Raw genomic sequence first — 13,095 nt, forward strand, 5'->3', positions numbered from 1 at the left:
TGTACCCAATAAACAAGTTCTAAGAGGAAGACCTTAGACTCCAAGTTCTGATTTGCTTGGGTTCGTTAGTCGAGATCATGACAGCAAAAGTTTATCCTATTATTTTGACCCCCTTTCTGGCCCTCAACCACTGATTTTTAGGGCCATTTGTCTTTTCACAACAGGAGAGTTGGGGTCAGAAATGAGGAGAACAGGGGAAATGGGTCTTCTTGATGTCTGTTCTTTGGACACAAAGATGATCCATTTCCCCTCATGGGGGGGCTGTGGAACCGTTTTCCATGCTTCCCTTCCAGCAGGAGAAAAGGAGTTTTTCTATCTGTTGTAGACACTAACGCTACAACAGTGTGGGATTCTGACTGCAAAACCTTGAGGTGTCACATGGTGTAATGAAGTCCATTTCCAGTGTACAGGTAGTCCTTGATTTACAACCATTCATTTAGTGGCTATTCAAAGTTACAACAGCCAGAAAAAAATTACTTATGGCTGTTTTACACACTTACGACCATTGCAACATCCCCATGGTCACAGGATCAAAATCTGGATGCTTGGAAACTGGCATGTACTTACGACAGTTGCAGTGTCCCGGTGTCATGTGATCACCTTTTGCGACCTTCCGCCAAGCAAAGTCAATGAGGGAGTCAGATTCATTTAGCAGTCGTGTTACTAATGTAACAACTGCAAGGATTCACTTAACAAATGTGGCAAGAACAGTCATAAAATGGACATAACTCACTTAACAACTATCTTGCTTAGCAAGATATATGTTGGGCTCAGTTGCAGTCCTGTGTCGAGGACTTTCTGTATATAGAACTCTTTTTCATTCCTCTTGCTGAGACACAATAGGGAAGTGTTTCTCAAACCTTGGCGACTTTAAGTCCTGTGGACTTCAAGTCGCCAAGATTGAGAAACACCACAATAAGGGTTGTAAGTGAAGTCAACTTTATTTTAAACTGGTATCATGTTCGGTGGCTACTCACTGGATAATGGCATTTTAGTGCAGCCATGCAGAAGAACCCTCCAAAGATCCATTCGATCACATAAAAATGTATCTACCCTTACTTCTAAATCAGATGTCCTGTCAGCACTTTCCAATCCTTTTAAGCCTTTGCTTTCAGTATTTCTTCCTGAAATTTGAAGGTTTCCATTTACTGGGACAAGTTTCTCTATCCTTGCACGACTTTGTTTGTTTCTTGATTTGGCAAGACTGTTTCCAAACACAGAATATTTTCCCTTTGATTGAAATTATTGGAGTATAATTTCAAAAGAAGATAGAGGGAAATATTTCATAACCCGTTTTTTTCCCCTCTCTATTTTTCCCATTTTTCCCTACAAAAAACATTGTCTTTTTTTCCCCCTAACCAGGCCTTCGTATCTCTAGTTTCAAGCAATTATCGCAATCAAAAGAACAAGACAGGCAGAACTCAGAAAATTCTTTTTAGCTGCTTCAAAAAAATGAAAGGTTCAGCAGCTGATGATTCTAAGACAATTGCAGATGGGTTCATAGCCTGAAGAATAAAAGCAAACCGATCTTTTGGGTTCTGCTTTGTATGAAGGCTCAAAAGGTTCTCTTTTGTATGAGGAATTAAACTGCTATTATATTACAAATGAACAACTAGGGTTTTTAAAGAAAATGTAATTGTAATGCTTTTAAAGCCGAATAAAATTATTTTAAAAAGAAACTAAATTGCCACGAACTCCTAACGACGGAACAAATAACATCAGAGCAAAAGAAAGCAAATTAGAAGTTTTGCCTCTTGTGTTTTATATTCACCCTGCACAGGGATTGTTTTGATGTGCCATCTAATTTGTTAATGATAAAAGCTGCAGTGGGATCTGATGGGAAAATGGGATATGGATCAAATAATACTTTTCTTTTGATGATTTCATAGAAGGGTTTGGTTTTTTTTTCATAAGTAAATCAATGTCTATTAAGCAGTTTGGCAATTTTAACTCTTTTGTAAAAGATTTTTTTATATATATTTTGCTATATCTACTTGGATTTACAGTTACTATAATAATAGTAATATTAATGAATACATCAAAATTATGAATGCTAATTGTTTTTAAAAATATGACCTTGTGGCCCAATCTTTCTCTCATCGAAAACCCTTTGTGGAGGTGATATACATTCATCCTTAGCTGTTCCAGTTTTAAAGTAGAATTTATGACTCCCTCTCAGAGAAAATCTTGGCATACAAATGATCTTCAATATCTCATTCACAATCTTGGTGTTGACATCTCCTAAACCTTTACTGGCCAGTGAAAACCATTTTCTTCAACCTTTCAGTACTGCCCTTCAAGGGTTGCAGGGGGGGAAAACCAGACACCTGGTTTATATATTTGTATTGCTTTGTATTGTGAGTTTCTTACATAGGTATAATAGCCTCTTGGAAGATAACTAGATGGGGAGGGGGGAGGAGGAGGAGGGGGAGGAGGAGGAGGAGGAGGAGGAGGAGGAGGAGGAGGAGGAGGAGGAGGAGGAGGAGGAGGAGGAGGAGGAGGAGGAGGAGGAGGAGGAGGAGAATCTCTCTCTCCCTCTCCTGGTCATTTTCAGTTGTGAAAGAAATTCATGGTGGATTTTGTCCTGCACTCATTTAATCAGTGCATTACATTTGTGTGCTGCCTTTGGCATTGTACAGGTTTGCTTGACCTTATCCTAAGCTGTTATTACTTTGGAAAGTAATACTCTAATTAATACCTTTTGGTGTATTCATAGAATTCTTTACTACAGTTACAGGTTTTCAGCCCTGACATGCCCTTGCAACATTTCTTCATTTAACATGTTTGTGAACTGGAGTGAATCTAACGAACATTCTGCCCGTCAGTTTCCCTTCTAGTCTAAACAGCTTAGCTCCTAAGACAGGCGGGAATGACGTATAAAGGAAATCTTCCAATGCACTTTGAAAATTCCTTCCTTCTACTCCTTTCATCCCTTCTTCTCCTTTTATACCAATCATCAACCTGCCTGCTTTTGTTGTTGTTAGTTGTGAAGATGAGTCCGACCTATCACAACCCCATGGACAATGTTCCTCCAGGCCTTCCTGTCCTCTACCATCCTCTGGGGTCCATTTAAGCTCACACTGATTGCTTTGGTGACTCCAACCTGCCACCTCATTCTCTGTCGTCCCCTTCTTCTTTTGCCCTCAGTTCTTCCCAGCATTAGGTTCTTCTCCAATGAGTCCTTCCTTCTCATTAGCTGGCCAAAGTATTTGAGTTTCATCTTCAGGATCTGGCCCTCTAAAGAGCAGACAGGGATGATCTCCTCTAGGACTACCTGCTAGGGTATTCTTTTGACAAAGACCAATAAAGCCATGTTCAGAAAGTATCCAAATGATAGAGCATCTCAGCTTAGTAACCTGTTACTCAATCAATTAGAAGGTAGCTAAAGAGCTTACTCAGACATGTTCACACTCAACTAACCACATTTTAATGATATTAAGTGGTGGCTTTCTCCACCAACTGCTGACACTGGATGAAAGGAAAAACAAAGTCAGAACAATTGACCTATCAGTGCTTTTAAATTGTCCCATAAGTAGGACGGGATCTTTCACAAGCTCCCTTACTGGAACACATCAGAGTTTGGCTGTGATAGCAATCCAGGTTACATCAGCATTTTTTTTCTGCTATGTGAGCAATGGGCTGCTGCCAGTTCAGACCGGTTGAGGTGAACCAGTGGTTCTGACCAGCACCTGGTCCCGCCCACCTGCCCTGGCACTATCCCATCCTATATAATCGCCATATGTTTGCTGCAGCATGAATGCACACTTTCGCATTCTGAGCGAACTGGTTGTTATGGTATGTGACGCCCACCTCTATATGTGGACACTGGAGGAATCCCATTAATATAAGAAAGAGGAGAGCCTTCAACTATACTTCATGCTTGAGGATATTTTTGGCAACAATTCCATGTATAGATTTGTGAATGTGGTTTGATTTGCCAGAACAGAAGCAGTATTGGGTGGGGCTTTTTTAGTTTGGTGAGTCAGACTCCTCATCTACTGTCTATAGTTAATGGAAACAGCAAAGCGTAACCTTAATAGGAGATGGTCATTTAATAATTAAAACCCACCTTTCCTCTAAACTCTTAATTAAATAACTGTTAATTAAATAAATTCTTAAACCAATCAAGAAAATCTACCAAGTATTGCTATAGCACTTATGAAAAAGCTTTAAGATATTAAAACAGCAACAGAATGATGCTTTGAAGATCTTCTGAACTGGAGGGTCTGCATTAACTCCCAGGAGGTTGTTAATAAGGAAGTTGTTAAAACTCTGGGATTATTGATTCTTTGCTCATTTCATCCTATTGACCACTATGTGCATTTGGAGTAAAAGAGGGAAAGCAAAGGACTCTCTTTGCTTTTGTTCTGCTTTCTCCTGATTGGATGACTTGTGTTCAGTGGTGAAATTCACTTTTTTTTTACTACCAGTTCTATGGGTGTGGCTTGGTGGGTGTGGCAGGGGAAGGATACTGCAAAATCTCCATTCCCTCTCCACTCTGGGGCCAACCACAGCTGGTTCTCTGAGCTACTCAAAATTTCCACTACCGCTTCTCCAGAGCCTGTCAGAACCAGCTGAATTTCACCCCTGCTTGTATTCCTAATCTCTCCCCTCCAACAAACATCTGAAGATATGAATACGTCCTTCACTTCCCATGATGACCAAGCCAAGATCAAGCATTTTGCCACAACACTTATTATAATCAATATCCCTTTCCATTTGGACCTTATGCATCTCTCTCTAGCTACTCTTAACAGAGTAGAAATACTTGTTTCTACCTTTGTGTTCTGCCAGTTAATCAACCAGAGAATTCCAATCAGGGTTAATTCAACCTTATAGAAATGAGACAGGCCACCCTCAAACCAGAAATATATTTTATTTTCCGTAGGAAGAGAAATTTCGCTTAGGCTAAGGCCAGCATTGACCCGCACCCTATTTCATTGATTAACTATGTGCCATCAAGTTGTTGTTGGTTCCTAGCAACCACATAGATAGATTTTCTCCATGATGATCTGTCCCTAGCCTCACCTTCAAGTCTTCCAACTATGAACTCATTGTCACTAGAACTAAGTCCATCCAAATTGCTTCTGGTTGTCCTCTTCTTCTCTTTCTTCTCCTTCTTTCATATTTCACAGTATTGGAGCCTTCTCCAGAGGGCTAGACCTTCACATAGGGTGTCTAAAGAATAATTTGAGCCTGACAAACCTATTATAACCTGTCAAGATGTCCTTACAAATGATGGCGTTGGAACTCATGTGGAGGATTTCCGTTTTTATTCAAGTATGTTTTACGTAAAATTAAAGTAATATTTAGCTTGCAGGGGAAAAGGCGAAAATGCTGAATGGAAGTTAAGAAGGGTTTATAATACAAATACTGAAATAATCTATGTCTCAATAACCTTGAGTGGCTAAACCATATATAATAACTTCTTGGACAGAGGGTAAATTGAACACAGTAAGCAGCATGAATTTTAAGAAGTTTTAAGTTGTTTTATTGCTTTCCTGCTTGTTTAATAGTCAAAACAATTGTTTTAGTTTACAGGTTTAACTTTATAAATATTACTTTATAAACATTCACATTTTAAGAAATCATGAAGACAGCAGCCCAGTAGGAAAAAAACCTACAAAGGGTATTTGCTTCTAAATAGGGGGCATGGATGATGCCACTCCTCTCCATAAAGATCTTCAAACTTGGGCTGAAATTTTATACCAACAGAAATTGCACACAGAAAAACATATATTAAAGAAAGTTTTATTTTAAAAAAATAATCTTTTTCATTTAAAAAAGTGGAATGGTTCATACATTTAATGGAAGAGATTTTTGGCTGAGGATCTGGGGACCTTACACTGAAGTTTTAAAAATATATTCCTAGCTAACCAGCTGGACTGTAGCCAGATGCAAACTTTGCCCTGTTTGTCTGCTATTTTGAAGCTACCAATTGTCACTGGTGATTTTCCTAGTATATATGTTAATTTCAGCTGAAATAAATACATATGAAGAATATTTTTGAAAAAAAATGTACCATATTTTTCAGACTATAAGATGCACTCTCCCACCCCGCCAAGAGCGAATATTGTGTTGGGGGGGAGGGTTGGTGTGGCACCGACTGGTGGTGCAGCAGCTGTTCTAGCTGGCAAGGATTGCCACCACCTATCGCCACTACCCGTTCACCACCAATTGTGCCAATCGGCGGTGAACAGGCCACTGTGGCAAACGGGTGGTGATGAATGGGCTGTGGTGGTGGCAAAAGGCAGCAAATGGACAGTGGCCACAATGGCAGTGAACGGGCCATGGTGGCAGCTAATGGGCCACGGTGAACGGGCCATGGCGAATAGGCAGTGATGAATGGGTTGCGGCAGAAACAGGCCACAGCAATGGGCTATGGCAATCCCCACCTCCTTGAACAGCTGATCAGCAATATTCCGGGAGGCCACTCCAACTGCCAATCAGATGCTATAGTACCAAAAATAAGATAACTTTACTTATATTATTTAAATGGAATTCTAAACAGAATCAGTTAAGTATTAATAATGAATTTCCAGGATTTCTATTTCATTAAGCAGAATAATGAACGAGTAACATCCATTCAGATCAGTGTGCAGTGTCCTCAGTATTTTATGGTGGATTTCCTTTTTTTAATAATTGTAGATCCAGGAAATTCAACTTAATGTCGATCAATTCATGAAAGATTAATATGTAGGGCACCTAAAACTTGAAAATGCTACCAAGGGAATAATGGTCATCATCACTATTTATTATCCTTTGGAACATTTTTAACCAGTTTCCACTATTAAATAGTCTGCTTTTTTATATAAAACTGAAGCTGCTGGAGAAGCTGGCATAATACTACTGTAAAAAGAATGTAAACTTTGTGTCCAAATGCAAATACTTATTGCAGAACAAAGCAGGAGCATATAAAGATAGTAAACAATTTACAATAAAGGTGAACGTGCATCCTTACCTCCTGCGACGCTCCGCGATGCTCCAGATGCTCAGCGTAGTGTTGCGCAGGCGCCATATCCTCCGTGCACATGCACGTAAGCGCCGAAGAGCTCAAATACAGGTAAGGAGGATGGGTGGGCGGGTGGGACCTCCAGAACACCGTACCAAGAGGGTACCCGGTGCTCCCAGCAGGCACTAGTACGCCCATACCGGGGCATACCACCTGCAACCCACCACTGGTTCTGATCATCCTGGTTATAGATGACATATTTTAAACCTTATGAACATCTGCAACATTATGAGAAAATGGTAATGACATCATTACAATTAGTAGATGTAGCATTGCAAGTGAGAGGTGATGGCCTTTAAGTTCTTATTCATCATGAGCAAACCATGAACACCTCCCAGAAAGTTACTATAATATATATTCAAAAAGAAAAATTATGTACAGAGAAAACGTTCAGGTAATTTGATGCCGTTGAGCAGGAATGTATATAGGAAACTTATGGCCGCATAATCACCTTATTAATGACCTATTTATCTTTACTTATTCCATGAAAACTGCATCATGAGGAACTTCTCTCTTTCAGACTTGGATTGAGGTACCAAAATATCAATCACAGAATCACAGAAATGTGTTTCTGGGTCTATTGAGGGAAGACTGTGCCGGAGTTAAAGGCTCATGTCTCAGGATGTCTAGAATAATAGTCTTTTTGAAGCATAATAGGTTTTGAATGGATTCACCATGACATGATGAATATTTGCACCAGGAAGGATACCCAGAAGATACTAGGAAAAATATGGGCAATGTGAAAATCTGAGCTTTAAGCAAACTCCTAGTTGGCCATTAATAGCTACTCTTAACAGAGGAAGCCCTTGGCTGTTGACAAATGTGGACACCACGTACATATTCCCACATGTTGCCCATTTCTAAAACCAACTCAGCATGTGAGCAATCCAAGGCTATCTGCTATCTTCAGCAGTTAGACTGGTTTATCGAGAACAGAAGATGCTTTTCCATTTGATAAGTTGAAGCTTGGTAGAATTTAAGGGTATGGCATTTCCCTATTGACAACCACCTTGGTTTTCTTTTATTTTGCTAAATCCATTCTTTGTTACCTTATGAAGATGTTCAGCTTATTATATTTCAATTTTTTGTGTGTAATTTAAGGGACCACCTACAGTGGGGCAAAAAAGTATTTAGTCAGCCACCAATTGTGCAAGTTCTCCCACTTAAAAAGATGAGAAAGGCCTGTAATTGGCATCATAGGTAGACCTCAACTATGAGAGACAAAATGTAAAAAAAAAAACCAAACAATCACATTGGCTGATTTGAAAAGAATTTATTTGCAAATTATGGTGGAAAATAAGTATTTGGTCACCTACAAACAAGCAAGATTTCTGGCTCTCACAGACCTGTACCTTCTTCTTTAAGAGGCTCCTCTGTCCTGCACTCATTACCTGTATCAACGGCAACTGTTTGAAATTGTTATCAGTATAAAAGACACCTGTCCACAACCTCAAACAGTCACACTCCAAACTCCACTATGGTGAAGACTAAAGAGCTGTCGAAGGACACCAGAAACAAAATTGTAGACCTGCACCAGGCTGGGAAGACTGAATCTGCAATAGGCAAGCAGCTTGGTGTGAACAAATCAACTGTGGGAGCAGTAATTAGAAAATGGAACACATAAAAGACCACTGATAATCTCCCTTGATCTGGGGCTCCATGCAAGATCTCACCCCGTGGGGTCAAAATGATCACAAGAACGGTGAGCAAAATCCCAGGACCACACGGGGGGACCTAGTGAATGACCTGCAAAAAGCTGGGACCAACGTAACAAAGGCTACCATCAGTAACACACTACGCCGCCAGGGACTCAGATCCTGCAGTGCCAGACATGTCCCCCTGCTTAAGCCAGTACATGTCCGGGCCCATCTGAAGTTTGCTAGAGAGCATTTGGATGATCCAGAAGAGGATTGGGAGAATGTCATATGGTCAGATGAAACCAAAATACAACTGTTTGGTAGAAACACAACTCATCATGTTTGGAGGAGAGAGAATGCTGAGTTGCATCCAAAGAACACCATACCTACTGTGAAGCATGGCGGTGGCAACATCATGCTTTGGGGAAGTTTCTCTGCAAAGGGACCAGGACGACTGATCCATGTACAGGACAGAATGAATGGGGCCATGTATCGTGAGATTTTGGGTGCAAACCTCCTTCCATCAGCAAGGGCATTGAAGATGAAACATGGCTGGGTCTTTCAACATGACAATGGTCCCAAACATACCATCCGGGCAATGAAGGAGTGGCTTCGTAAGAAGCATTTCAAGGTCCTGGAGAGGCCTAGCCAGTCTCCAGATCTCAACCCCATAGAAAACCTTTGGAGGGAGTTGAAAGTCCGTGTTGCCCAGTGGCAGCCCCAAAACATCACTGCTCTAAAGGAGATCTGCATGGAAGAATGGGCCAACCAGTGACGTGCGGTGAGGTTTATGACTGGTGAGGCACTGACACAGTGCTGGGTTTCAAATATTTTTAGACTTGTGGACTTCAATTCCCAGAATTCCACAGCCAGGCATGCTCAGTTCCAATTTAAAGCAACAGCATTTGTTTTTCTCCTCTGCTCCTTCTTTCTTTTTCTTCTCCTTCCCCTCCTCCCTCCCTCTCTCCCTTCCTCCCCCTCTCTCAAACACACACACACACACACACACACACACACACACACAGAAGTTGGATTGGACTATCTCTCCTACCCCTTCCCTCTCTCACTCACTCTCAAACAACCCCCCCCCCACACAAAAGTTGGATTGGATATCTTTTCCAGTGGCTTGAAAGCAGCTCCTCTGCCACACACACCCCCATTCCCCTGCTGCCTTTCCCAAACACCTCCACCATTGCAAATGCAGCCTGCTGTCTGGGTGGGAAATGCCTGGAACACAATAAAGCCCACCCACTCACCTCCTGCTGGCAGGCTGGGGTGAGAGGAGAGGCAGAGAAGCCGGAGGGGAGCCAAGCCAAGCCTTCCAAAAGAAAGAGGCTGGGGGGAAGTGTGTGTACTACAGCATGGCTCTTTGCCTGGCTTCCTGCCTCCTCCTATGGTCTCCTCAGTGCTCACTTGTGCTCTCCCTCCCCAAATGTAGTTTGATTGCAGGTGGAGCCACGTTGCCTTTTCAAACTTGTAATCAGTGAAGCTGGGCTAGATTTTTATATAGTTTTATCCAGCTGTGTGTGTGAGAGAGAGAAATGAATGGGGGCCTGGGGAGGAAGTCACTACACTTGGGGAGGGAGAGCACCAGTGGGGTTAAGCAGAGTCATCCACGGTAAGGCAGCAACTAGCTCAGCTTTTTCCTTTTACTTTTTTTTTTTATGATGAGAGTGGTGAGGCTGTGCCTCACTTGCCTCACCTGACTGCACGTCACTGGGGCCAACATACCAGCAACAGTGTGTGCCAACCTTGTGAAGACTTACAGGAAACGTTTGACCTCCGTCATTGCCAACAAAGGATATATAACACAGTATTGAGAGGAACTTTTGATATTGACCAAATACTTATTTTCCACCATAATTTGCAAATAAATTCTTTTCAAATCAGCCAATGTGATTGTTTGGGGGTTCTTTTACATTTTGTCTCTCATAGTTGAGGTCTACCTATGATGCCAATTACAGGCCTCTCTCATCTTTTTAAGTGGGAGAACTTGCACAATTGGTGGCTGACTAAATACTTTTTTGCCCCACTGTATCTCTAATTATTTCTGCCTGGCCAATGAAATTGGGTAGAGTGAGTGTGCTTCAGGGTCTTTTGACAAAACCGTATCATGGATCAGAACCCAAGAAGCTTCTCTTCTCTGGAGAATGCTACCCAGGAACAACATCCCCCAGAGGTTTTTATGGCTCTAATGTCCTTCAGAAAGTCACTGAAAACCTGGCTATTTTCACAGGTCTTGGGGCAGAACAGTGGTTGAGTCTCTATAGGTCAGTGATGGCTGGCCTTTTTTGGATCGCGTGCCAAAAGTGGGGGGAACAGAGGGGGATTGTGCACTGGTGTGCCCACATCCATAATGGTATGCATGCGACACACACATACACACCCCACACGCATGCGCACATCACCCCTGCCCTCTCCCCCTGCTTTTGGTGTGCGATAGACCTGTTTTTCGCCCTCCCCAGGTTCCAGAGGCTTTCTAGGAGCCTGGGGAGGGCACAAACAGCCTACCACCACCACCACCACTCTGGAGGCCCTCCAAAGGCTTCAGGAGGCTTCCCTGAACATTCTGGAAGGCAAAAAAAAACGGCCCTATGGGCAACCCAGAAGTTTGGAAATGGTGACTTCCAGTTTGCCCATGGAGCCTCCATGACGGCTCAGGAGCATGAAAAATGGCCCAACGCATAAATTGGAAGCCCATTCCTGAACTTCCAGTTTTGCACGTTGGGTGGTTTTTCACCCTCCGGAGGCTTCAATGACTGAAAAAGAAGGCCGAATTCATCTGACCAGCTGACTGTAGCTGACACGGCAATGCCTTTCGTGCCCTAACAAATGGTTCCACTTGCCACCTATGACACACTTGCCATAGATTCACCATCAAGGCTATAGGTTGTTTTGTTGTTATTGAGAGTCTTTTTGAAAACACCAGAGAAATCAGCACTTGATGAATTAAAAAGGTAACTGAGGGATCAAGGCACTGAGAGAATGCTGTGTTTTGAGTTCTGTTAAGCAGCTGAGAGGAGCCATGATTGTGCTGCCAGCATTTTGAGGTTGGTGGCAGTAAAGGCGCAATTGCTGCTTGTCATAAAATTAATTTTAAAGGAATGCAGAGTGAAAATGGTGACTGGTTTTGGAATTTCCTGTTGCTTTTATAAATATGGAAGGAATGTGCCGAGAGAAACTTCGTATTTTGTATATTTTGTTTTGACAAGCAACCACAAAATATTTTTGATTTGGCTGCTAACACATGTGAAGCAACGAGTGCTAAAATATTGGCATTGTTTTAAGGAACAGACATCAGAAATTGAACGCTGAGTGAACATCTCCTCCAGCCTGAATTACCCTGAATATCCAGCCAGCATAGATTATTGGTCATGACAGCTGAGAATTCTGGAAGAGACTCTCCTAACAATGTGGTCCCACGGTCTGCTGAAATTTTATTTTTAGATGATAAATTCAATTCAGTACCGAAATGATACAATTATGCAATATGCATATATTAATGCTTTGCTGCAAATAATGGGAAAAATCGAGCATTTTGGTCTGTCTGTCTGCCTGTCTCTCTCTCTCTCTCACTCACACACACACACACACACCTGTAAACCAGTGGTTGGATTCAGCCAATTTGCACCACTACGGGAGAACCGGTTGTTAACTTTCTGAGCAGTTTGGTTAACTGGTTGTTGGAAGAAATCATTAGGGCAGAGAACCGGTTGTTAAATTATTTGAATCCCACCACTGCTGTAAACCAAGGTATTACATTTGAGAAAGTGAATTTACAGCAAATCATATTCCTGTTCCATTAAACAGGAAAAGAAACCCCGCTTTTATAAATAAGCTTGTGCACAGGTGAACTTTAAGAAATTGCTCATATTGCTGTAGGCGCTTCTGATTTTATGTCTGTGGACTTCATTTGCCATGTCATCATTTATATTATATGTCAGTGATGGCGAACCTTTTCAGCACCAAGGACCCAAACCAGAATGCGCGTGCATGTGCGTGAATGTGTGCGCGTGCATATGCCAGAGCACTGGAAATCCAAAGACTAGCTGACCGGCGCGCGCATGCCTGTTTTGGGGGGGTTTCTTGGGTAGTTTTCAGGCTGTTTTCCAGGCCATTTTAAGGCAATGTTGGGGGGCATTTTCAGGGCACTTTTTGGGGCCGTTTTAAGGGCATTTTTCAGCGCTCTGGCACATGTGCGTGCCAGAAACCAGAAGAGCAGCTGGCAATGGTGTGCGTGCCCACAGAGAGGACACTGCGCGCCATAAGTTCACCATCACAGTTATATGTGATAATAAAGGCATTGAGGATTCAAATGAGCTAATTTACCTTCTATCTAAAAATGCTTATAGGATATGGAATCTAGGGTGTTTTTTTTTAATTAAGCTTGTATGTACGTATCTCATTTGTGAACACCAGCCCATATCTAGCACTGATGTACCCGGA

Source organism: Natrix helvetica (genome assembly GCF_964273705.1).
Source record: "Natrix helvetica genome assembly, chromosome: 2".
NCBI lineage: Eukaryota > Metazoa > Chordata > Lepidosauria > Squamata > Natricidae > Natrix > Natrix helvetica.